The sequence below is a fragment of the Emydura macquarii genome, unplaced genomic scaffold, assembly GCF_026122565.2.
Source record: "Emydura macquarii macquarii isolate MOO-44397 ecotype Brisbane River unplaced genomic scaffold, CSIRO-AGI_Emac_v2 contig_2452, whole genome shotgun sequence".
Taxonomy (NCBI): domain Eukaryota; kingdom Metazoa; phylum Chordata; order Testudines; family Chelidae; genus Emydura; species Emydura macquarii.
In genome coordinates, this window is record NW_027132589.1 from 2,358,640 (window position 1) to 2,385,911 (window position 27,272).

General features: G+C 41.3%; 1 long non-coding RNA gene across 2 annotated transcripts in view; it reads right to left on the minus strand.

The window, feature by feature from the left end:
* Positions 1 to 27,272, minus strand: part of LOC137162680 (uncharacterized) — a 60,306-nt gene that overhangs the window by 26,596 nt on the left and 6,438 nt on the right. The window contains exons 2-3 of one of the 2 annotated variants that reach the window (XR_010922466.1): positions 7,639 to 7,739; positions 5,983 to 6,109 (exon numbers count right to left, since the gene is read on the minus strand). This is a non-coding gene — a long non-coding RNA (uncharacterized lncRNA). The remainder of the gene's footprint in view (positions 1 to 5,982; positions 6,110 to 7,638; positions 7,740 to 27,272) is intronic. The other variant, XR_010922467.1, reaches the window with a different exon arrangement.

Sequence of the window (27,272 nt, forward strand, 5' to 3'; positions counted from 1 at the left end):
TGAACTGAGACACACTGTAAGGAGTCAAATAGATTATATTTTAATATCAAAAAGTTTTTAATGCAGTTTTAGATGCTAGAATGCTTTCAGCAGCAGACTATAACAATGATCATAATCTGCTTGCTGTGAAGCAGAGGCTGAATCTTAAAAAATTACTTAAAACTAACTAAAAGACAAAAAATCCTGCAGATTAATGTGGATGGACTCAAACAGTAATAGAAGTGCATGGAATACATTTCAAAAGTCAACCAACATCTTGATGTCTCCTGCAATGCAACAATAAAGACACTTAGAGGAAAATTAGAAAAAAATATAAGAACAGAACATCCAGACAGTAAATCAGTATTGGGACAGAAAGTAATCGTATATGACTGATGATATTGTAAATATAATAAATGCAAGAAGAGAATGCAAAGATAGAAATGAGGAATATTGAAAGTTACATAAAAATTCAAGAAGCATGGAAAGAAGCAAAAGAAAAATGTCTAGAACAAAGATACTATGAAGTCAAAGAATATAAAGTAAGAGCAACCACAAAGAGGTTCATCAGACTGAAAAAAGAACAAGACAAATCAAGAAGTCAAGAAAAAAGAATGAGCTGTATTAGAACAAAGGTTCACAAAGTATGGTATGAAACCAACAGCATCCTGAAAAGATGGATGGAGTATGTAAAGGAACTTTTTAATTATCCTGAAAAAATGGAAGATATAGACATCACAAAAGGAGAAGAAAAAGCACAGCATATTACATCAGAACTAGAAAGAGTGCTACAAGATATACAACAAGGGAAAGCCGCTGGAGAAGATGGCACCGTGGTTGCAATGGTGCAATCCCTGAATGAAGATTAAAAATTTATCTGCTAAAACTTTCAATCAGATATAGACATAAGGAGAACTTCAAAAGGTCAATCTTCATTCCTTTACCAAAGGTTAATAATGCTAGCAAATGTGAACAACATTAAAATCAGAAGCCTGATAAGCCACACACTCAAAGTTTTGTTGTAAATCATTTGTACACGGACAACATCTCAGAACAAGAATTAAAAGAATTCAGTTTGGTTTCCACCAAAGATTAAGCATAAGGCGGCAATTTTTGTTCAGAGGATTTTATATGAACATGCAATAGAAATGCAAAGGGAAATGTATATGTGCTTTGTGGATTTTCAGAAGGCATTTGATAAAAATGCAATGTGACATGATGACACATGTTCTTGAAGAATGTGGTATTGAGTTCCAAGATCTAAAATTAATAAAAATCCTGTGTTGGGGACAGAAGGCAGCAGTCTGAATGAACAATTAACTGAGTATTGCAGCATCAAAAAAGGCTGCAACCTTGGCATACACCTATCTCTTCAACTATTCAGCACAGACATAGCAGGTATGATGAGGAAAAATTTAGAAGACACCAGTCAGGGCATACAGATCAACGGCATATACACCAACAACATAAGATGCACTTTTGACCTAGTTTGCATCACTTTGACTAGGGAAGAACATGCTTGTGCAGTGAATAATGCCAGCAAGAAATATGGAATGACGATTAATGTTAGGAAGACAAAAAGTATGATAAGAAGTAAAACATAGGTAAGCAAGGTAGGCACCACCTATATATTGATAGTCAAAGGGTAAAACAAATGAATAATTTCCCCAATGTAGGGAGTCTTAACAACATCATATGGAAGATGTGATAAAGAAATCAAGAGAAGGATACAGCTTGCAAAAAATGCATTCAACGGCTTCCAAAGGCTTCTGTGTTGCAAAAGTTAAAGCTACACATCTGCATTAGACTGCTCACATGCTACATATGGTTAACCCTCCTGCGTGGAGGTAAGAGTTGGACACTTAAAAAGGACACAGAGCTGACTCAGAGCATGAGAGTTTTGGTGTTATAGAAGAATGTTAAAAATTAGCTGGGTAGCCAAAATTATGAACAATGAGGTGAAGAGAAGGATGAATTTAAAGAGAGCACAATTCCTTGAGGCCCTAGGTCTCAAGTAAGAGAATAACATCTCTGTGGACACGTACCTCACCGTTCGCAAAGCAACTTGATTCCAGCACACATACCCCAGGCAAGATCACAGGCAAATCAGAAAGAGGAAGAAAGAGAGCTAGCTACATCAGAAACATTGCCAAATGGACCAGTATCCAAAGGAGGGTGGACGTTTTACAACTGTGTTTCAACTATGAAAGATGGAAGGTGGAGGTCGACTGCCTCCATAGTGGAGATGTAACTTTAAGAAGATAAGAAATTTTCCTCTACCCACTTCTGACCACTAACTGTACTGATCAGGGCCATACACATATGCATACATGGTATACAGATCAAACACTTCCTATAAGAGCTATGCACAACAGAATGATTTTTTTAAAGTCACTAGGCAGCATATAACAAAATTGTCACAACTAAGAATATCTTATTAAAAAAAAAAAAAAAAAGAATTAGGTGCTCTGTAACTATTGATCTACCCCAATGTCTCATCCAGAATTAGGGATGGATCTAATCATAAACCCTGATTTGGATTCCTCCACCACTGGAAATTTGAAACTGGACCAGGATGGCTCTTATTTTCACAACAGACTGATTCAAATCTCCTTATCTGAACAACCTTGAACTTTATACTATTCAAGATCTGGATCAGGATCTGAATTTTGCAATTTACACCCATCTCTAAAATCAGCAAGGCTTGAGCCCACTAAAACATATAGTAGAAATCTATGGACCAGATCCTGAAGTCCTTATTCATTTTTATTCAGTCAAAACTCCCATTACCTGAGTAAATGCAAAGTAAAGACTTCTGGGTGTGGCCCTGTATAAATATTTCCTCTCTTATTTTCTCTCCCTCTCAAGATGTAGTAAGAAAACCAGCTTGCTAAACAGCTGGGTAGGGCCAAAGGTCAAGAGCTTCAGCTGCTCTGAATGCTAATGCATCAGTGGAGGAGAGATGGAGATTCAACATAATTTTGAACAATGACTCCTAATTCATAACACTAATGTAGTTTTTTTTTTTTAATTCAGTTTTATCCCAAGTCCCTCAATCTTTGCTGGATTAATATAGTTTGATTCTGGTGATACACATGAGAAGACAGACACTTGAAATGCTATCCCGTCCAAAAGAGGATATAAAAATCACTCTGAAGGCAGATGCACCTCAGTGATTTACAATGTTTCAATAAAGAAAAATTACCATAATAATTAAAAGTTAGCAGCCTGGCGAAAAAGACATGAAAGAACCATGCTTAAAAAAAGGGAGGAGAGGGGCAGTGTATAGGGGGCAGAGGTCTCTTCTACAGGAATGTCACTTATTGTAAATCCATAGGAGCAGAATTTATGCACTCTGTCCTCCACATCCCATCTTGTTTATGCCAGGGGTATGTATAATAGGACAGGAGTTTAGTTTATGTTGTATACAACGAGAGATCAGAAAACACAAGTAGCAGATGCACTGCTAGGGACTGTGCACCCTGATGGTACCCATCCCATTCCATGCCTTCCTGTTAGAAGAATACAAGCCTCATTACTACTGGAGCCCAAGACAGCACAATTTTGCACAGCCTCAGACACACAGTTTATTTTATTGAGTGGCAGTTTGTATTGGTCAACCTGCCCCTTTGTGAAAACATGCCAAAAGCTGCTACATCTGAGGACAGATGTTCTTTGTTCCCCAACAGATGCATCCTTGCTTTGTCCAGTTTCTTTTATGGCCTCATTGCTGCCGTGGCATCCTATCCCTGAACAGACTATGGCTGACAGCTGCCGTAGCTGTAAAGGAGACATTCTTCCCTGGATTTATAGTGACTGAATAAGCTGTAGGCACACTGCTACTGATGTACTGTCAGTGTTCACACACTGTTGTGTGCGTGTGCGTGTACTTTGTTTTCAATGACCAAGGGAGATGCCAAATCAGTGAAAGTCTGTAATTTAGACCAGTGACATCAGCTGTAAGGATGTAAACCAATGAGTCGTGGGGAAAGCTGAATCAAGCAAGCTCTGTTGAGCTTGGCTATTGTCCATACATGTACTAGTGTGTCTTTTTTCAATATGCATTATTATTTCTTTGTTATACCAATTATTTATTTATATTTTGTAAATTAGAAGGGAGGATGAGGATGATCTTGCCTAACAGATTATGGAACAAAATATCTCAGTCTATGTCCCAAATGCTGTTGTCCCTACTTGGTCCTGACTCAGGCAAAACTCCTGCTGAACTTCAACTGTACGTCACCCTTCAGTTGCTGGTTAAGTCATTTTAAAGAACTCACCACAAGCAGAGAAAGAAATCAAGTTCTGCTTTCAATAGGGTTTAGTTCATTTTTTATCATCAGTTTTGAAAGAGCTTTTGTATAAGCAAATGTCCCTACAGAATTACTATATGGAGTTGGGATGAAATCAGGTCTCTGTATCAGTCTATTATTCTTAATACAGTGTCCAAAAGTATTGCTTTAGGAAGAAATTTTTAAAAGATAGCTCTTCCCATGAAGAGTTTACAATCTGAAATCCAGCCCTGCAAAATCTTACTCCCATGAATTGTTACTCACATTGGTAGGCCTATTGTCAGTGGGACGACTCACTCAAATAGTTGGCAGGATTAGACCCTTAATTTTAGGCAAGACACAAGGAGTGCCAGCAGTAAACAAATAGGCAAGTACAAGGGGAAGGGAGTACAAAGTTTAATAAAGCTGGGTAGTAACTGGTTTGGTGCTGCATATATAGCTGGCTTGGTGGTGCATATATAATCTCTCACACACACAAAATCAAATTCAGACTAGTATCAGTGCAACCTCAATAAAGTAAATTGTATATATTTGTGTATGACTATATACATGACATTTCAAATATATATGAAAGCCACTCAAACAGGTTTATCCACTGTTCTTCTCTCATAAGAGAAGCAAATGGGTTTTATCACTTGTTTGTTAATTTTTGTTTTGCATTAAGAAACAAAATGTATCATCACTGCATCCATTAGATAACTCTGGGTAGGATTCTCATTTACACTAAGGCCCAAGAATGCTGGCAGTGTGCAATGGCCTTAGAGTGAATGTGTCAATTATTACCAGAGCAGGGTAAATGGGGCTTAGGATGCATGAGAATCAATCACACACAGAATTCTGTGGGCTTAAGTACAAATTTGTATCATCGTTTTAACCAACGTCTAGGTTCCAAAACTTGTGCAGATGTTACGCTTTGGACTTAAGGGAAGAAGAGGAGGAAATCTTCACCAAATTGGTATCCTAGGACAATTACTCCCCATCTACTCCCACAGTAAATTCACATGTAGTAGGTTACACTTTTATGTTCCCTGAGTCTTAGAAAATCCTACACAGGTTTTAGGATCCAGCCCTACTTGCTGATTGACACTATAATTTTGATCAGGAGTACACACAGAACAACATATTGTGTGTGATAATATTTTTACCCCTTTTGACCCAAGCAGTGAGCCAATATTCAGGCCTTGTTGGTTATTTCCATTAGGAGAAGAAATTGAAGATGTAGCAGAAAAATACCTGACTCCAATTCTATTTATTTACAGAGAATGTACATGAAGTCTTGTTTCCATCAACACAAGAGGAATCAAACAGGAGGCAGTTTCTTTGCTCACAGCTCCAAGTCTCTTTCTAGACAGCACTTTGCCCAAAAAGTGCCCTCTGTGCTTTCTCTCAGAGCCACATTTCCAGTGCTTTTCTTACTGTCTACTTGACATTTGAACTGCTTCTGCTCTGTGACACATACCATTCCATCAAACAATACCCAGTGAAATCCTCTGCCCACCTCGTTTCTGACTGGCTTTGAATATGGACTGTGCTTTGGGTGGTGGTTGCTATTGTTTCAATTATCTTATTAAAAAGGAGCTTAGCTGCTTCTTACAATTATCCTGAATGAAGGGCAGCTGTCACATCCACTGGCTTTAACAAATTACACCCCGCTTCCATCATAAAAATATAGTAAGCAATGCATTAGTAAAAATAGACAAATAAGATTCACCTGTTTGTGTTTTCCAGTGTTACAAGCACAGTAACCAAGCGTCTATTTTTCATCCGTGGACTTGATTTTAAGACATATTTCAAAGCTTCTTTTGGTCAAATGGAATTACACCAGACAGGAGTTTGACCTGTTAATATGAAAATGGTACATGGTTATGTGGCCTGTCAGGCTAGAGCTCAAACAATAGAGGCTCAGGTCTAAACCAAAATCATCCTTTCTGGTCTGGGTTTTATTGCAGGGGCCCTAGTTTAATTCAAATTGACCCCAATTTGGCAAAAGTCTGTAGTTGCATTTCTTTTGCCCATATTTACAAATAGTAAATACGGAGACATGTACAAGCCAAGGAGGGTAGCTCCTGTATTCCCCCAGGGCTCCACAAATTTTAGCCAGCATAATCCCCTCACCTGTATCTTTTTGGAAAAAAGAACACTCTTCTTTAAAATGTTGAGCCTAAACAGGTTCATCTGCACCAAATTAGCTCAGAGCTGGGAATGCCTCCCTGAGCTGCCTCTGAATTAACCCCTCAAGTTCCAGGCCCCTGTCTGGCTTGGCAAGGCCTTTTTAGAGATCCACTGGGGCAGGCTGTGGCAAGGCCTTGGGGTCCCTTCTAGAGGACAGTAAAAGGTCTGTGCGCCCCGTCAAAGTCATATTTATGACGTTGAAGTTGAGAAGTATCTTAAGATACCTAGATGAGGAAAAAAACCTGGAAATGGGTAAATGCTCACTGAACTGAATAGATACCTGAATGTTGCCTGGAAGAATTAAAACCATTAAAGATATTTCTCTGTGAAAATGCTAATCACAGAAGAAATAGTGTTGGAGTTAAGGATTATGCAGTGTAGAGTGATTTGAAAAGAGTGGGAAGAATCTCAGAATCTATTTTTTGTCTCAGAAAAGAGATCATGACCTGAAAGTATTTGCAAGAGCTGATGACAGAAGCCTGACATTACAGGGTGAATTCACTGGGCCCCATCTAGCAGCAGGAGACAGGAGTAATACGTCAGTCTCTACAGTAATCGCCTTTCTTACTGCATTCAGAAATGAACATGCTACTCTCCTGCACCCCAAGTGTGGTCATTGTATGTAATTTCCTTTTTTATCCAGCATTTGTATAAAAAGAGGGGCATGTGTTCTACAATAGAGCCAGGGATTTATGCCAACCGATTAAATGTCAAGGGTTCAATCCTCAGTCAAAAGTTGAACTGCTCTCTTCTATTCAGTCAATTTGAGCTGTAAGTCCCTGGCATTCATATCCCCTTCCCCAGCACAGTTTCCAATGTATAGCATCTTTCAAGCAGATTTTAACCCCCCTTCATCCTTCTGACTGTACATTACTACCTTCAAAAACAAGAAATGAAAAATGAAGCAAGTGTTCTCTTATATCCCTGCTGTGCAAACAGCCAAGAAGGCAATGAAGAATAGAGATGGGCTTGACACTAGATTTTTGTTCTGGTTTGAATATGCACATTGTGTACTCTGCAATAAGGTGGCACACTGCACCTGCTTGCTCAAGCTGAGTAACATGAATGGGAAGGAATTCTTTTGGCGTTCATATAGATGCAATATGCATTTCATCAGAAACATCCTCAGAACATTAGAAGTTCAACACAAAATAACGTCCCCTTCAGACAAAGGCTTTTCCATGTTTTTCATCACCTGTTCCAGAATGTGTTTATCTTCCCAGCTGGACTCTAGTTTCATACATTACTGAAGGGCCTCTTCCTTGAGGCAAGCAGACTTGCGCTTCCAACAGTGACCTGCCATGGGAAAACATGTCAGTGCACAGGAAGAGGATGGGAAGTGGTGTTTACATTATGCAACAATTGGGCTGCTCTTTGCCAGAAAAAGTGAGGTCAGAGGGTCACGGCTGTTAGTTTGCTATTTATTTCTAGAGAATGCCAAAAATCCTCAGAGGACACAGGTTCTGTGCAGTTATTTCAAGGAGCTGTTTCTGGCCATAATTTACACCTGTTTTTCCAGGGGTTGCTGGATGAAATCAGTAGTCAATTAACTAGAACTGGGAAAGGGGGGGAGGGAATCAGTAATTTTTGTCTGAGACATTCATACAAATCTTTCTCCAGCTTCACCTTGAATTGGTTTGCAAGAGAAACAACTGAAATGCTGTCTTCCCTGCTTTGGAGAAAAAGCTCCATTAAACTCAGGAAGGTTTAAGTGATTTCTTCCCACATCCATGAATCAATCCAGGTTCACTTGAAATTTGCTCAAAGATTTGCCTCACTTTGAGGCAGATACTGCTATGATTATTTTGTTGAGTAAGCACTTTACTCCCTAAGTGATTTCACTGGGACTGCTCTCAGAATAAAGTACTCTTATCCTGAGTAAGAGTATCAGAATCTAGACCTTTGTGCAAATAAGGCTTACTCCCAACTCTGTCTAGGTTTGTTGGAAATTTTGGAAACCTGTGCAAGACTTCGACACTGAAACCAGAACATGGACAGGAGATACGCTTCTTAGTGCTTTACCTTTCACAATTAGCCCAATGAAAGTCCCCCACTGATTTCATTGGGTTTTGGATCAGGGACTTTAGTGCATATATTTTTAAAATTTTATCGACATTTTGAATTCCATTGAACAATGGGGGAAGAGAGAGAGAACAGTTATACACTACACAACTAGACAGGTTGCGGCATATTATTAAAGTAATTAGTTGATCAACAAGTTAAGTGAGAGAATTTCAAAGATGGAACCAAAAGTTGCATACATGGCATGTAATTAAATTGGCTGTTTTATTTCAGCTGTTGTTATGGCAGATTGTGTGGGTGAATTGCAGAGAGCTGGCTTTGGGGCATGTGTGTACCTGTGTCCTGGATATTTTTACAGTAACTTTTCAAATTAACTTTGGTTTGCAGCAAAACTGCAAGAGAGATAGCAGGCTACATGAGGGAAAATTTCAGTCATTGTTGCATGTCCCCTTCCTTCTCTCCCATCTTGCCTCTCTAATAGCTTCATCGTCAAAAACATCAACAAAACTCAGGGCCAAAGTTGTTCTCAGTTACATGAATGCAACTCCCATTGATGTTGAGCTCACAGGTTCCTTGATCATGTTCTTTTTCTGGTACATTTGACCAGCTGTAAAGCACTGTGCACATTTAATGAAGCTATATAAATTATTAATAATAACGATAATAAATAATTAATAATATTGCTCAAAAGCAATTCTTTTCTGCACAGCTCTATCTTCAAATTAATTAAATTTAACACAGAAGCAAGCTAGAACATGCATTTTAACAATGTAACTAACCAAAGATAATACCTTCCAATACACTTCTAGGAAGGCAGCAGCTGGAAGGTATTCAGCTTAGGCCAGGTGCATACATGCTAAAAAATAAACCATTTATGTGGAGAAACAATTATACTGTATAAAGCACATATCCCACAGAATGATCTGAATCCTAGAGATATCTCTTTAATGTAATTAAATTCTGATGTGGTTGAACTAATAATGATACCTACCCCTTATATAGCACTTTTCATCAGTAGATCTCAAAGTGCTTTACAAAGGAGGCAGGTATCATTATCCCCATTTTACAGATGGGGAGACTGAGGCACAGGAAGAAAACGTTATTTGCCCAAAGTCACCCAGCAAACCAATGGCAGAGCCAGGAATTGAACCCAGGTCTTTTGTTTGACAAGGTAGTGCCCTAGCCAGTAGGCACACTGCTTCAATTATACTGGAACTCTTGGCACAGAATGGGGAAATGTTGTGCAGTACCTACTGTGTGGGTGTGGCAGAGTAAGGACTGTAGTCTCTATTTCTTTCAGTCCATCACCTTTCACAAACACTATATTAATGACAGAAGAATAAACTGTATGGATTTATAATTTATATGAAGTCCTCATGGCCATCAACATAAATTACTGCACTTCAGAAGCCAGGGAATAAATTGACTACATATGAAAAAAATCAGAGCCACAACTTACTCTTTTCATTAGCAGGAGCAGAAAAGACAGCTAACTAAAAAAAGAACCGTAAGTACAGCATGGATACTATTGACTACATGAAGTTCTTGTCAGTACCCCGAGGAACTTGTTTGCAGTGCAAAGTATAGGATTTCTCTAATGCTGGAGTCCTTGTATTGTATCTATTCGTTTTAGGATTTTTGTACTGCTGCCCATTACTATAGCATCTGAGTTCCTCTCATGTAAAATTAACAGCAATAACCAAGTTCCTTGGGAGATTTCATGGAGTTTCTGGCATCATTCCCTTTTGGAGTTTCTGCTTGGGGAAGGGTTTGTGTTTTGGGGATTGTTTGGTTTTTTTAATTGTCAATTTACTTTTATTGTGGTGGGGTTGGTTTTTCCCCCACACCAACTGACTTTTTTTTGTGGTTGTGGTGTTTCAGGTAGAATGAGGTATTAATATTATGAGTGTTATTTTTATGATGAAAAGGCCTTTTTGAAGGTTGCACATATCAAATACTGAATTTTGCCAGTACAGTTTGCTTAATATGGATACTTCTAATCATGCAGGGTATTTCATTTCCACATATGGTACAAAGAGACAGTAAAGTCACTCAAAAAAGCAGACTTCCCAGAAATACAAAGAAATAATGGTGACTGGATTGGGCTATAAAACAAAGTACAAACATTCAGGCCAAACTGAGGATAATTTAGCCTCTCTTTACCCCCTCTCCATCTATTCCCATGCTAGTGTGGGTAAAACATTTTGGCAGGAGTAGTTATCCAGCACTAGACAATACAGACTGTTTCACATTTCTTTCCTCCTGCAGTTTTGCTGGAGAGGAAGAGCTTTTTACAGCTTTAGAGGAAATTTCATCTGGATCCTTTTATACAGCACACTATAGCCAAACTCAGATTACTGACTAGGGATACGTATAGAACAAACAACTGTTGAACCTTTTGAAGTATAAAACAGACAACTTTACTTTACTCCCATTAGAAGAGAGAAATGAATTGTTGATCACTGCAACTTCTCACAATGATCATTTTCAGTGATTCGCTGACAGTAAAGCCTGGTCTACACCTAGAACTTAGATCGACCTTGCTACGTTGCTCAGGGCTGTGAAAAATGTCACGCCCTGTGCAACATAGTTAGGTTGACATAACCCCCACCCTAGATGCAGCTAGGTCAATAGAAGAATTCTTCCCTCACCTAGCTACCACCTCTCAGAGAAGTGGATTAACTACGTTGTCAGAAAATCCCTTTCTGTCAATGTAGGTAGGCAGTGTCTACTGTACAGAGATACAGTGGCACAGCTGCAGTGCCATACCTATGCCATTGTAGTGTAGACATGTGCTGAGTCTTTCACAAATTTCAGTTGTAAGCATGCATTGCATTTTCCTGTAAGTGTCTCAGTTATAAAATGTGTATGTTGCAGCTATAACCTGTTACAAAAAGGTAAACGAATAAACCCTTTATTAATTATGTACCTCTGTAAATCTTTGAGCAGACTGACATTTATTTCTATAGATCATTAGTTGACCTGGATTTGAACAATAGTCTCAAATTCTGACCACCACATGTACACACCAAACAGTGGAGCTCTCAGTACTGAACTTTCCTCCACCATTTTGCATGTGGGTTGCATCTAGAAAGGGTCTGTTTTCCAGATCCATTTTAGATGCAGTCAAAAATGGCAAAATTCATACTAGATCAGCTGATCTCACAAGCTTTCCATCATTTTGGGTCAAAAAGCTCCTGGTCGTTCAGAACCATCAAATCTAAACTGAACCTCAGTTCTGGTTAATCTTGAACTCTAGCTTTGAATTCTAGCTGAAACCTAATCCTGTTCCAAATTTTAACTGTGTCTATTTGGCCCACCTCCAATCAATAGAACTGTGTGTGTCCATTTAAAACAACATAAGACTCCATTTTCCCCTACAACCCTCTGCAAGAAAATACTTTCTTTCTCAGGAATCCCAAAAAGTTAGCAGGATCTTTCACAGTAGTCCTAGATGGTAAGTGATAAGGAACATAAAAAAACCTAGATAGATTAGATTAAATATAGAGGGAAGGACTTTTGAGACAAGATTCCATTTTAAATTAAATATTCTATTTTATTTTTTTCTATTCTTGTAACTACACCCCTGAAATCTTACTGCAAGCATCGTGCTTGTTTGTTTGTTTGTTTGTTTGTTTCTAGATGCCTACGCCCCATCCAAGTGGCCATGCTCTCAGCATCTCTGAAAGTCTTGTTACAAATATCTAAACAGGTGCAGAATTCTCTCTCTCATCAAATGGGGAGGGGAGGGATTTGAGGGGAAATAAGAGGGATATCATACAACAAGATCTGGATGACCTTGTAAACTGGAGTAATAGAAATAGGATGAAATTTAGTAGTGGAAAGTGGAAGGTCATGCACTTAGAGGCTAAAAACAAGAACTTTTGCTATAAAGCTGGGGACACATCAGTTGGAAGTGACAGAGGAAGAGAAGGACCTGGGCGAACTGGTTGATCACAGGAGGACTATGAGCCACCAATGTGATATGGTAAAAGTTAATGTGGTCCTAGGATGCATCAAGCGAGGTATTTCCAGTAGAGATAGGGAGGTTTTAGTACCATTATACAAAGCATTGGTCAGACCTCATCTGGAATACTGTGTGCGATTCTGGTCTCCCATGTTTAAGAAAGATGAATTCAAACTGGAACAGGTACAGAAAAGGGCTACTAGGGTGATTCGAGGAATGGAAAACCTGCCTTATGAGAGGAGACTCAAAGAGCTTGGCTTGTTTGGCCTAATCAAAAGAAGGCTGAGGGGAGATATGATTGCTCTCTATAAATACATCAAAGGGATAAATACCAGGGAGGCAGAGGAGTTATTTAAGTTCAGCATCAATGTGGACACAAGAACAAATGGATATAAACTGGACATCAGGAAGTTTAGACTTGAAATTAGAGGAAGGTTTCTAACCATCAGGCGAGTGAAGTTCTGGAACAGCCTTCCAAAGGGGGAGCAGTAGGGGCAAGAAACCTAACTGGCTTCAAGACTGAACTTGATAAGTTTATGGAGGGGATGGTATGATGGGACAGCCTAATTTGGCAATTGACTGATCTCTGACTACTAGCGGTAAATATGCCCAGTGGCCTGTGATGGGATGTTAGATGGGGTGGGTTCTGAGTTACTACAGATAATTCTTTCTGGGTGTCTGGCTGGTGAGTCTTGCTCAGGGTTTAGCTGATCGCCATATTTGGGATCAGGAAGGAATATTGCCCCAGAGCAGGTTGGCAGAGGCCCTGGGGGTTTTTTGCTTTCCTCTGCAGCATGGGGCACTGGTCACTTGCTGGTGGATTTTTTGTACCTTGAAGTCTTTAAATCATTATTTGAGGACTTCAATAACTCAGTCATAGATTGGGATCTATTACAGGAGTGGCTGGGTGAAGTTCTGTGGCCTTACGTTATGCAGGAGGGCAGACTAGATGAACATAATGGTCCCTTCTGACCTTATAGTCTATGGGGGATGGTGCATTACACATGGGTTATCTTACTATGACCAGGGCCAAATCTGTGTAGGTGCCCTCTAACGGGGGTTCCCACTCACCACTAGTGCACCTCTTTACATCTAGATCTGGGAAAATAGCTCTTACAGCATCAAGTGTTCCCTTGTCTTCTCATCTTACTCTGCAATAGTCTCTCTTCTGGTAATTTAGCCCTCAAGCCAGATCCCCATTTAGTCCACACCATCCAGGGTTAAAAAAGTCCAACAGGACCACTGTCCAAATGCCATTTCCAGATGGAGTTCAGCCACAGCTTGGGGCTCAGTGCCACTGTACCAGTGGCTGGCAGGGGAACCCAGGTCCACCCACTACACCAAGTATCATTCCAGGGATTCAATAACCAGCAGTCCAGGTCTGCTCAATCCCCATCCCTGTTGCTCTTTCCCTGCACTCCTTCCTACCCAGCCTCTCTCTCCTCCCTCACCTGTTTCTTGGCTTACCACAGAATCGTACTCTAGTCTCCATGGCTACTTCATCCCCATCTAGCCTCTTGCTAAACTCCTTACTCCAGAGCAGGATCTCAGGGCTTACTAACTCCCTAGATTTTTCTCCTCGCCCCTGTCAGCCTCCCTTATAGCAGGGAATGAATGCAGCCTTTTTCCCCTGCAGCCCTCTTCTACTTTTAGCCTCCTGGCTTTATAGTGCTGCCCCAGCTGTTACCCACTGGGTTTCACTCTTAATTAACCCTGCCCACCTCTCTCACAGGTGATGCCAGGTAACCTAATTGGCCTCTCAAGCCCTTGTTAACATTATCAGGGTTGGTGTGGGTTGCACACCCCATCACATGCCCAGGGAAAAATTTGTTTTTTTCTTTCAGCACTTTCACCCTGCTCTAGCTAGGTCTTCACTGCAAAAAAAGGTGTGATTGTACACTGAGAAAGCTAACTCCATGTAAAATCCTAGTGGAGATGGGGCACTAGAAGTTTTACATGAATGTAGCTAGTTGAAATCAACTCCAAGTGGGAAATATAGAGTTCACCTTGACTTGCTACACTGAGGTAAAAATCTATGGTGTCCCATTTCTCCCTGTCCCCAACCCCAGTGACAACAAAACCTTACTTTCTTTCCTTCTTCCCCATCGTCCACTCTCCTTCTAGGAACTAGTCTTCTGGTTGACTGGCCTCTTCTCACCAGCTGTATTCAAGGAATGGGGTCCCAGAGCACTGAGATCCTGTTTATACTAAGCAAAAAACAAAGCACAAACAAAAACAACCCACACACGTTTCTTTGGACTCCTTGAGCTTGTAATACTTGTACAATGTTTTGCATGTACACCCGGGCATCACACACACCATCCCAGGCATTTTACAATAGTCAGTTGTAGTGGGCAATTGCAACACACCTTGGAGCAAGTCTTTTGCTCAGTTCCAGCTGAACTGGTCAAGTCTACATGAGTTTCTCCCCACTCTGGACAGAACCCAGAAATATAGCGGCTATACCAGCTTTCCTAACTCCATTCCATAATACAGGGCCTTGCACCTGGAAATGACTCAAAAGTCCCTGCTCCCAGCAACAGTGCTAGGCACTGTGGGATAGGTGTTTCAGGAATTCCAGAATGCAGTGGTACAACAGTTAAAAAGGATTCCTTGGGGCATCAGTGTGTGAAATTCCATAGCCCTTCAGACTGCCTTTTTAGCCAGGATTGTAAAGGCATCTATTCTGAAATTTATGCTACTGTACTTGCAAATTGCCGCCACCAAAGATCGAGGTGCTTTTTTTTTTTCACATCCCACAAACAATCCTCTATCCAGATGTGTCAAAAGTGGCTAGGAATTCTGTTTGGCTTCCCTTAAGTCTGCACAAATGTTGTATGTTCTATATTTTCATACATTAGAGATTTCTATAGAATCTATCATTAGCTGTAACAGTTTCCAGATGAGAATTGCTGGCTCAGTTTCAACAGTATGTAGCTTCTTCCTTGGCTTAGCATTTGTCAGAAAAAAACCCAAAGCCAACCTACTCGTAATTTTAGCATATGACAAACTAAATTAAGAGAAGATACTATCTATTTTTGTCCAAGCCCCAAACTCATGTATAAACACTACATTACTATATGATGGCAACCCTCCAAAGAAGAGCAATTGGCACCTTTTCTTCTTCTTCTTTTTTTTTTTTTTTTGGTAAGTTTCTTGAGGCAAAAGCCACACAGTTGAGGCACTCTGTGTGACTTTCACAAAATACTGGAAACATGGTTGCACAGCAGGAAAACTAACACAAGATCATTCAGCTTGTCAGAAGAGAAAGGGCTATCTAGTATGGCAACAATTTCTCACGTGATCTATCCTACAAATGAGCTCAGAAGATGGACCTAATTTTCTTTGAAATTCCAGGTACCAAATTTATCCACTGACTTCAATGGAGTTACAACAAAATTGGATTTGGCCTCATTACACGAGCTGGACTTTGAATACAGTTAATTGAGACTACAGTGCATGGTGTGATGATGGAACAAAATCACAGACCGAGGGACCATTCACAAAAATTCCTTAATTAGGAATATGGGAGCATTCCTAAGAGACAAGTAAACTCCATCCTTTGAACTGATCAAAAATGTAAATTATTTTTGTTGAGGAATTTTTTTAAAATAGGTTTTTTTTTAAAAAGATGAAAATGTTTTTGTTTTTCAACGAAAACCTAAAATCAACAATTTTTTTTCAGCTTTTTAGAAATCACTTTCAGTAATATTTTTCAGACTTCAAAACCAAAAAACTGGAAAAATTTGACCAAAATGACCATTTTCTTTTTGACTGAAAAGTCTTTTCTCTATTGCCCCCCAAAAAAGTTTCAACAACAAAATGTTGATCAGGTTTATCCATTACCTCCTTGTTCAGTAAGCATTCTTTGGGTTAAATCCAGCCTTCTGTCACACCCATGCCAATCCCAGAATTTGTGGCAAATTTAGAAGTAGAGGTGAAACATTCGTTATTTTCAAAGATCAAAATTCAGATCCAAGGGCCTCTATTCTCAGGTCCTCCATCACAGTGCTTTTAGCAGGAGCATAGATGGGGGTGGAAAGATGGCTTTAAATCACCTCTGTGCTTCCTGAGTTCCAGGATAGCCAAGGCCCTGATCAGCCCCCGTCTAAGTTACATCAGCCTCAGGGCATTTAGGGTTCACGTAAGGCTCTCCTCACCACATTGATGTTCTTCCCACCAAAGCAAGAAGACCTTCTCTTTAACTATTAAATTCTGTTCATTCAAAGATTGCATAGATGTAACACTGCAGAAAATAAAGCCCGCTGCTAGCTACAGCTACCTATTCTGTATTGTACTGTACTGCTGTTCAAAACCCCCCCACTCCACCATCTTCCAATACAGAGGGAGACCTTTTTGACCTGTACAGCTACAACAGCTGCTCTACATGGCCACTTATGCCTTGCAATAGTGTTGAATTTGTACCATGAGGCAGGGGCAGACAAACCTTCCACAGAGGGATCTGCAGTTGCTGTGCATGGCACCTCACACTCATCCTGGTTCATAGGTAAGCTTTGGTCATTAGCTGAGAAGGAGCCATGACATCCGTGGCAATGCAGATTGAACAGGCCTAGATTCGGGGTGCGGTGGGATTCAAGGCAGGTACCACCAGTCAGGAATGTCACCAAGAGGAACTAAGAGGCTAAGCCCTGCAGGAAGTCCTGCCCTCTAGAGTATGAGTGACAGCCCTCTGTGATTCCTTGATTGGCTGGCACTCCCCATATAAACCAGGAAGCCATTCCAAAGAGTTATCTGAGCAATGCAGATCTCAGGTGTGCTTCTGCCTCAGACGCTGCTTGCTGTAACTCACCTTGATCCTAGACTCCTGGCTCTTGATCCAGGCTCATCTCCTGTCCCTGATCCACTGTCTCCAGCTTAAGACCATTGCTGACCCCAGTAAAAAACCATAGCTTGATCCTGCCCTCATTCTCATCTCATGCTCTCAGTTTGAGAACAGACTCTGACTTTGTGGTTTTGACCTGGCCTGGCCCTGAATTGATCTCTGACCTTCTGCCCCAATACTGAGCAGCTCACTCTATGCTCACAGGCTGCCCACAAGCCAGCCCTGATACTACCACTCTAGGAGATGATTTGGGGTAGCAGCTGTTGATTAGGACACACAGGCGAATGGGAACAGATACAAAGATGGATTTAAGCAGCAGGCAGCAATATTATTAATTTAACACCTGGGAGGTGTGCTATCTGCCCCTCTTCCACATACTAGGCTTTTAAATAGGTCCCATGCAGGTGTTAAAGGCTCCCACCATATAAACCATACCTCTTCAGCCTATCCTTAAGATTTGGCTCATTCTTCTGAATCCTCTCACCCTCCCCCTGCAAAGAGGACAGAAGGTACCAAAGAGGGACCTCTGTCTGTGAAAACTTCAGGTCTCTCTTCTCCCATAGGCACAAGGTTTACTAACAAAATCCCAGGTCTCATTGGCCCTTTTGGCTTTTTATCTGCAGTGGTTACAGGCAGCAAGTTGCAATGAACTAAACATTCTGACAGATTGCTAATATTAATTTCTCAATCTTACTCCAATTTAGTTTACATGATGCAGTGAGGAAGGTGAAAAAATACTACCAGGCTTCAGCCAAGGTGGCCCCAGTGGAAAAAATTCCTTCCTGACCCCCAAAACAGATAATCAGTCACACCCACAGCATCCCAAAAACACAACTCCTGTGCTACAACTATGAGGGGGGGAAGGGGCAGATCACATGAAGCAAGAAGTTCCAAAAGACGTGGGCAAGGGTTTAAATTAATGAAGGGCTGAGGGCCAATGTGGGAGCAGAGAGCTCCAGGAAGAAGAGGAGCCCACCCTTGCATTCAGTGTATGCTTCCTCCACTTCTTCCTTCCTTCTGGAGCTGTCCATCACTCTGCGGTCCTATCAGTTTCCCATCCGTTAAGTCAGGTAGGTGGCATTATTTCATTCTACACACTGGAGCAGCAGCCACTTGGCCTTTGCCTCCACAGTCCCTGCACAGAGCTCCATACAAAGCCTGATTATGTGAGCTTTGTGCTGGAAGAGTGAATTTCATTCCAAAGAGAGGGATTCTATTGTTTAAAGGATTTAGGAAGCTTAGAAAAATAAAGTTATATCTAATCCTTTTGCATACAGGAGGTTGCAGCATAAGAAAATGTAAATAAAAGTTAAATTTTACACAAGGCTAATAAGCCCCTAAATTCTGGGAGAGAACACACTCTCAGTGAACCACATGCTTGCAGTAGGGATAGGAATAACACAAATGAAGCTGTTCCTGCTCATACCACTAGACAGACTGGCTTAAAAATCGATGCTGTGATGAAGTCTGTCCTCCTAAAGTATCATTTGCTGCTGTGGAGCCAAGTTCTGATCTTATGTACAAAAGTGCAAGGGCTAGGCCAGGTCAAAACCACAAAGTCAGAGTCTGTTATCAAACTGAGAGCATGAGATGAGAATGAAGGCAGGACCAAGCTACGGTTTTTTACTGGGGTCAGCAATGGTCTTAAACTGGAGACAGTGGATCAGGGACAGGAGATGAGCCTGGATCAAGAGCCAGGAGTCTAAGATCAAGGTGAGTTGCAGCAAGCAGCGTCTAAGGCAGAAGCACACCTGAGACCTTATTCTGCGAGATACTAAGATACTCCCAATGAGTTGAGGGCAGGCAGCACATCCCAATAAGTGTTCAGCATCACAAGAGATCCAGCCCTATATCTGGAATAGGTCCACTGATTTTACTAGTGTTAATCTGGTTTTACCATGGGATAAATATGTTTGTAAGTTTTTTTTACACACTATCATATTGAAAACCCTGTGTCTCTATTATAGATTTCAAAGGTTTATATACTATTGGAGACTGATATATAATAGCAAATGGATTGGTTAAAGTAGCATGTAAAGGTGTGTTCAGACCCTTTTTACAGCAATGAGTAAAAAGCATATTGGATCTAGGCTAGGCTAGACCATGCAAAGATGAATGGACGTGATGAACAGAAAATGCTATTAGAAAAGAACAGATTTGTGTTACAATAGGCTGAGTGAGCTCTGTTTTCACTGCTAGGCTTTAATTGCACATTCGCTCTCACATAATGAAAAATCTCATATGTAGTGAAGGGAAGAGAGCATCAGTATTTGCATAGAATGAAAGCAACCAAGATATATGTCAGCAATACAGTATGCTGATACTCTGTCTAATACAAAACAGAGCACTGAAATAAAAGCAGAGATGTAATCAAAAGCACAGATCCTGCTGATTTATTTTTTAAGACAGATCATAAAATCTAAAAATTGTTACATCTCTGACCTAAGACCTTTGTATTTATATTTTGGAGTGGAGAACTAATGATGGGATATGGGTGCTTTCCCTTTGAGGTCATCAGTTAAAATCTTTTCCAGACTGGTAGTTGACCATTATCTGGTGGCCTACATACACAACTAGCACTGCTTGGAACTCAGGTCGGCAGTTTCTAGAGAAGATCAGGATTCAGCAGGCCTGGAGACCAAACTACACTCTTCCCTCTAGAAGTGCTTCCTCCAGAATAAGGTCAACGCAGATTGGGGGAAGCTTGTATAGTCGTCTCTCCTCGTGCACTGGGGATGTCAGCCTTTAGAGTTCCCCATCTGGCACTTGTCAGGAGAATGAGCAATTTTTACAGGAAGTTTCCAAGCAATAGTTGGAAAAAGCTGGAAAAGTTTCCAAGCAGTTTAAGTCTTCCAACAATGATTGTTATGCAATGCAACTGAGCAAACATGTGCAAACCCAGACATACTGATATCAAACAGACTTCACCCCTGCCCCATGCTATCAGCTCAGTGAGTATGTAGTACTTGGTGACAGGCCGGGTGTATAGACACTGCCCAGAAATTGTCAAAGTCAGGAGTTAACTCTTTCCCTTTGGCTAAAGGAAGAACTGTAGTTGCTTGCACAGAAGTCCTGCTCCAGTAACTATTTAATTCACTAGACAGACTCCCATTGAGTTCAATAGGCATTGGATCAGGCTCTGAAGGCAGAGATCTGAAAATGTCATGGGCAAGTCATAAGCAGCCAGACCTAGTGGTCAGAGCCAGGATCCACAGCCTCTTGACTCCCATCCTGTGTCAGCCAAGTCAGGATACCGGGAGATCAGAAGCAAGAGTCAAACTTGAGAGCAGAACCACAAATCGGAAATCAGAGTCTGTCTGGGTCAGGATACAAGGGGGAGACAAACCAGAGATCAGAACCACAAGTCGGATGCCAGGAGTCTAGCCATGGGAGCAGGTGGATCCCAGTTGCTTGGGCAACTTCCTGTTCCTGTGCTGGGCATATATAAAAGCTGTGGACCAATCAGGACCACCAGCATTCTGCCGGTCAGGTTCCAGGACTGGAGTCCTCTGTCCGTCTTCAGCTTCTGCCCTAGCAACTATTAGCAGGTTGCTAGGTGGCAGGTGGGTGCTTACTTTCTCCTAAGAGCCCTGTGGCCCACGGTTCAGGACTCACGGTCTCTGACAGTAGCGTAGTGGGATCAGGCTGGTTTTGCGGAAAATCACATGCATTATAGGAGGGTTGTTCTGGGGAGAGGTAGAGCTAGAGTATGAGGTAAGAAGCAGAAAGGATCTCTAGGAAGATGAGTAAGGCAAGACTTTAGTTTAGACTGAGTAGTTTAATGAGCTGCTGTCACCCCTCATAACTAGAATTTAAAACTGGATTCGTTAACCAATGTCTTGAATTAGGCAGCCTCAGGCTAACTGATATTGCTTCACAATGGAAAACCACACACACCCCCACACACACCCCCCCACACACACACGCAGTAGGGTTACCAGCTCTCTTTCATAAGAGACCCAGGACCTGAATAGTAGCAGGAGGTATTTTATACCATGGCTGAGGTATTCACTTCAGGGGAAGCTGCAACATTTTTATCCACCATCATTTCACCCCCTTAATTTCCTCCATCCTGGGCTTTGTCCACTGCTCATTTTGTTTGCTGTTCAGTTTGTGAATGACAGTTGTGACTAGCACTGTGGGTGTGCACGTGTAAGCATGCATGGCTTTTTACTTGTAGACATACTGGGCATGAGCACCAAATTTCCCTCTCTCCCCCCTGCTCATAAATTCCATATAAAAATCTACATTCAGAACATTAAGAGCCCAGGCTCATTTGTAGGAGCCCTTTATGCCTTATCAGACAATATTTAATTACAAGGTCATACACTGTTTATTCCCCAAGACCCCTGCCTACTCAGTGCACAAAAGGGATGGTTCTTTATCAACGAGGTTCTTTAACAATTAACTTCATCTTTGTTGTTCCATGTATGGCTGTCTAATACACCACACACCTTGCGGTCTTTCCCACATTAACATTATTCGCTGTACTGCCCTGCTTCACTCGGTCCAATCGGCACAATGAATGAGATACCAATTCTGTAGAAAGAATTCAAGTGGTCACCTAAATAAAGACTGAATTATAATGTATACACGCTCAAGGGGCCCAACATTAAGTTTGCCCAGGCAACATGAATTTTGGCATTCCCAGACTTTTGATAGCTTCACTTTGCAACCTTTACATTCTTTCAGGGCAGTATCTTGCATGGAATTTCCTTGATTTAAAAAAAAAGGGAGGGGGGGGAGAAAAATTCCATCATGTGAACTGTGTCCATTTTGCTAAGCAGAAGCAGAATATTCAAATAAAACAAGGTCTCCTGCAGGATGAGCCAGAGCTCTCTGGAAGCCCTGCCTTCTTCCGCACACACTCTCAAAGACCATGTTACAGGGGCCTTTACGTATTAAAACTCAATATTTTTATGCATGCATGTGCAAACACAATGGAATATGGGGAAGGAATTTGCCACTCTGTTTATATACCCGTGCATGAGCAGTGCTAATGATGAAACTCAGAGAGAACTTAGTTTTATCATATAATAAAAACAGCATACCCCATGAAGCGTGCTTTTTAAACCCTTATAACTCAGCCAAATCCGATCCTATTTTCATCTTATCACCAAAAGGCTTATCTGTGACCTAAGGACTATGGCCCTGATTCAGGAAAACACTTAGGGTATATCTACACTGGAGCTGGAAGACACACCTGTGCTAGTCAACCTGTGGAACTCATTGCCAAGGAATGTTGGGAGGCCAAAAGTATAATTGGGTTAAAAAATGAACTAGATAAGTTCATGGAGGATAGGTCCAGCAATTGCTACTTGCCGAGATGGTCAGGGAGGCACAACCCCATGCTCTGGGTCTCCCTAAATCCCCTGACTGCCAGAAGCAGGGAAGGGATGACAGGGGATGGACCATTCCATATTAGCCCTCTTGTGTTCATTCGCTCTGAAGCATCAGGCACTGGCCACTGGCAGAGGACTGGACACTGGGCTAGATGGACCTTTGGTCTGACCCAGGATGGCTGTTCTTATATTCCTATTTTCTAGGTTCGATTAAGCTAACACAATAAAAATAGCAGTATAGGCATGGTTGCAAGGGTACTGGGATGGATAGCCAGACTGAGCACAATCTCATCTAAAACCTTAGGCCAGCCAGCCCATCCCATGGTTCTTGCAGCCAGGGGTACACTGCTATTTTTAGCACACTAGCTAGTGCAGGTATGTCTATCCAATCTGGAAATTACACCTCCAGCTCCACTGTAGACATATGCTCAAGCACATACTGAGTCCATTCCTATTCAGTAAAACACTGAAGCCCCATTAAAGTCACATGCTTGAGCAGGTGCTTTAAGAACAAACAGTGTTTAAGTGTTTTACTGAATAAAGATGCTTTCCTGAAGTGGGGCCTTGTCAAATATTACCATCACATCCTGCTGAGGGTCTGTACCTGTTCAACGAAATGTTGCAAAGATTTTTTTGCAGCAGAAAGATAAACATTTTTTCATTCATGCTTGAAAATGACTGCACCGAATCACTCTCACACTGAGAATAAGTGTGACAAATAGCAGCTGAAGGACACATTTAAAAAAATTCTAAGAAACCAAAGCAGACCCTTTCAAAGAAAAATGTTTGAATAACTTTACATATAGATGTTACTCCACCTTTGATGGGAAAATATGAAGATCATGAAATACTGCTTAGCAACCATCTGAGGACTTGCATCCTCACAGCTGCCAAAACAAACCGGCACAGAAAAGAACAGCCATTTTCCACATTTTCTTCAAATACCACTATTGCTTTCACCATTTCTCTGCTTTTCAAAATATGACTCTGCATTTTTTTCCCCTTTGTGCTTATATAGATAAAAGCACGAAGGAGAAAAATGCAGGGTTATATTCTGGAAAGAATAGAAATGGTGAAATACATGAGATATCAGGAAATAAAGAAAAATCAAACTCAAACAAAACTTATAGTGAAAAAATCTGCATTTAAAATGGGTGCATCGGGGACTGTATTTTAACATATGTCTTGTAGTACGAGACATTCATTTAAAACATTAGGATAACCCCAGCTGGGAAACACCCTTGGGCAACGAATTTAGGAAGGAGGAGACTTGGGTTTTTTTCCCCAATCTGATGCTGATTTACTGGTATGTCTACACTACAACTGATAGGGTGCTTCTCAGTCCCGTAGATGGACACACGTTAGCTCCACTTGAACTAGCGCCCTAAAAATAATAGTGTAGCCATTGTGACATGTGTGGGCACATGGGCTAGCCACCCAGGTGCAAGCCCACTTGATCCCCTGGGTCCATACTTGGGCTTGGGCTACCCACCATGTCACAATGTCCACACTCCTATTTTCAGTGTGCTAGCTCAAGCATGTCTGTCTATCCATGTAAGGAGGCATGCTCCCTGCTGCAGTATAGACATACCCTTAGGGCCCAGCCCTGCAAGGCACTGAGCACCTTCTAAGAATAACTAAGCACCCTCATTTCCCTCAAAGGGTGAGTATGTCACTCTGTCTGCCTCGTTTTCCCCAGCTGTAAAATGGAAATAATTGAATATTCCTGCCAGCAAACTCAGTCACTAGAATATTAATGGAAGAAACAAACACAAAGGGGCTTGATCAGAATCAACATGAACATGTTTAAGACTCTGAACAGACACTTGTGGAAAATATTTTGCTAGTTTGGCCCATCATTTGGCAGCCACTCTATTTGTTTTGGAATGCCTACCTTTCCAGACACGTTGATAATCATTTAGCACAAATAATCTAAGAAAGGATTGAGCAGGAATGGAACCTGAAACATTTGGATCATGCTTAGAGTAATCTAGATATCCATTTTTTCTACTCTCTTGATACAGAAATATTGATTCGGTTTAAGCATCCTACAAAAGAGCATCCCCAAATAACTGGGAATATCAGGGGGAAGCTGAACAAGGAAAAAATGATACTGTGCATTTTACAAGATAATCTTTGAGATTTGTGCTTTCCTCGGCAGCTGCGCTGGGCCACACAGATGAAAGTAAACAAGACTAAACTAGGGAAGGAAAATATTTGGCTTAAATCTTTTGCTGCACCAGAGAAGCAATCAGTACAGCTTTGAGGCACAAAGGTGGTTTTACATCCCACTTCCCCATTCCCAAAAGCTGGCTGGAGGCTAGTTTAGCTGCAGCTTCCCCAAGGGCCCTCTGGCCATGTGCTTTACCCCAACACACACACCCCTTACCCAGGGAATGGGAGGGGGCCCATTGTAGAGCCAGTGTTGCTGCCTCTATGTCACCTGGATATTTCCCTACTCTGGGAGAATCCCTGTGTAGCCATTGAGCCAGCAATAAGGCACTTTGCACTACTGGAACCGGTCAAAGCTGCTTTAAAACGGGCCAGAATCTCATCCTTTGTCTAGAAAATAAAAGGTTTTCCTTCTTTCTATCATAAAAAACCCATTTGGAACAAAAGTTCTCTGATGGAGGAACAACAGAATTTTGGAAGAGAATGATGCTAAACTTTCCAGGGACATTCCAAGTAGCTGAGAAGTCCAGGCTCACCCAGGCTTTACAGTCTGGGCAAATGATTTGCCATCTGCTCCCAAAAGCTTTGGATGTGAGAGCTCCTGCTCACAACGGAAACACTTTTATAAATACACAGATTGAGAGGGAGGGAGAGAGAATCAGACTGCAATTCAGACTGGGAAGCAACCAAATCTAGTTACGACTGCTGATGACGACACTAGGGGGGTTAGCCTTAGAATGAATCGCATCATTGCGCCACATCTGCACTAGGGGTTTGCTCTTGTGCAGCTACCGTGGTGTAACTACACCAGTAGCTAAAAACCCCAGAGTAGATAAGCCCTGAGTCACCTTCGTCCTTCACCTTGCATAGTCCTCACTGATACTACTGAAAAGCTACCATTCTGCTTTGGTAGAACTTCACACCCAGTTTGGACTGACATAAATGACTACACAAGGTGAAGGACAACGGTGATGCCAGGCTTGTCTACACTGGCATTTTTAGCCACTGATGTAGCTATACCAGTGTATCAGCAGAAGTGCAAACCCCTGGTGTAGATGTGGTTCACTGGTGTAAAAAGTAACTTGCACTAGAGCAGGTCATTCTGAGACTACAAACACCCAGTGTAGACAGAGCCTCAGGCCCTAGCCCACCAGCTTCGGGGGCAGTGGTTTATAGTGCTTTCCACCTTCAGACACCTCGGTTCACATAGGAATTTAGGTGAAATGTTAATCTAGGGTGAAATCCCAGCCTTCTTGAAATCAATGACAAAACTCCTGTTGATTTCAGTGGGGTCCTAATCTCTACTAGATATTAGCCACACTGAATACTCTTGTACCATGTATGTATACAACTGTTTGTTCCATAATGAAGGAAATAGTAGAGTTCTCTAAAGAGAGACCCCATAGAGGAATATAACAAAGCTACTGCAGATCAAGACTGAGCAATCAGCTGGGCCATTCATAGCACCTGCCACCTCATGCCTGCCTCTAACTTGTGCTATTTGTCCCTCAGATTAATCAGCATGATAAAGTGCCTAAATTCCACCAAAATAAAACAATTACAGGCTAGACAGTGACTCAAAGAAAACATGCACTTCCAAATGCTACAGAAGTGATTTTTGATTTCTAGCTGGAAAAGCACAAACCCTTGGAAATTATAAGAAAAAGTTTCTACCTCATCACAAACTAAGGATGTCATGTGGCTTTTTCTTTCTTTCTTTCCTCTCTGGTATTCCTGAGGGCTGCTTTCAATTTCCATTTGGGTGCACTGGGTTATTTTGACTGAAGGCTTTTTATCAAAATATGAAATCAGTTCAGGCTGTCACAGTTGCTGTTTTTAAAATATTTTTTCACTCTATTACACTTGATCCCTTGCCCTTTCCTTCACTTGACACAGGAAGAAATTTCTTCTCTACTCACCTACCTACTCCCTCCCTCCCCCCGCCAACCCCTTTTTTGAGCCAAAGAGTTAGGTCACGTGTGTACTTGCATTGCATTTTCTAAGCATTTCTAAGTGCCCTTGTAACAGGGAGAGGGGGGAAATGATCCTTCCAAACTATCTTCTGGAAATCAGATGTCAGAGATTTCTACTTTAAACTGAGAGACCTTAATCTAAACACTGAGCACGTTCCAGAAAACTCATTTGGAAATCTAAAAATCCCTTTGGAGATATATGGGCCCAGTCCTGTTCCCACTGGCCTCAATGGCAAAACTCTCATTGAGATCAATGAGAACAAAATTGAGCCCCATACATTTAGACATTATTTTTAGCCATTTCTAGAGACTTCAACCAGGAATACATTAGGAATTAATATTTCATATTTATGATCCCAGTCCAGATAAGACAATGGAAATCAAAACTAAATCCTTCTCTTTCAGTGCAAAAAAGAACCCTCAATACTCCATGCCACATATGCTGATATTTTAGTGGCAGTCTAAAAACGATAAAAATCTGGAGACCCCAGACAATAACCTCCTTCCCAC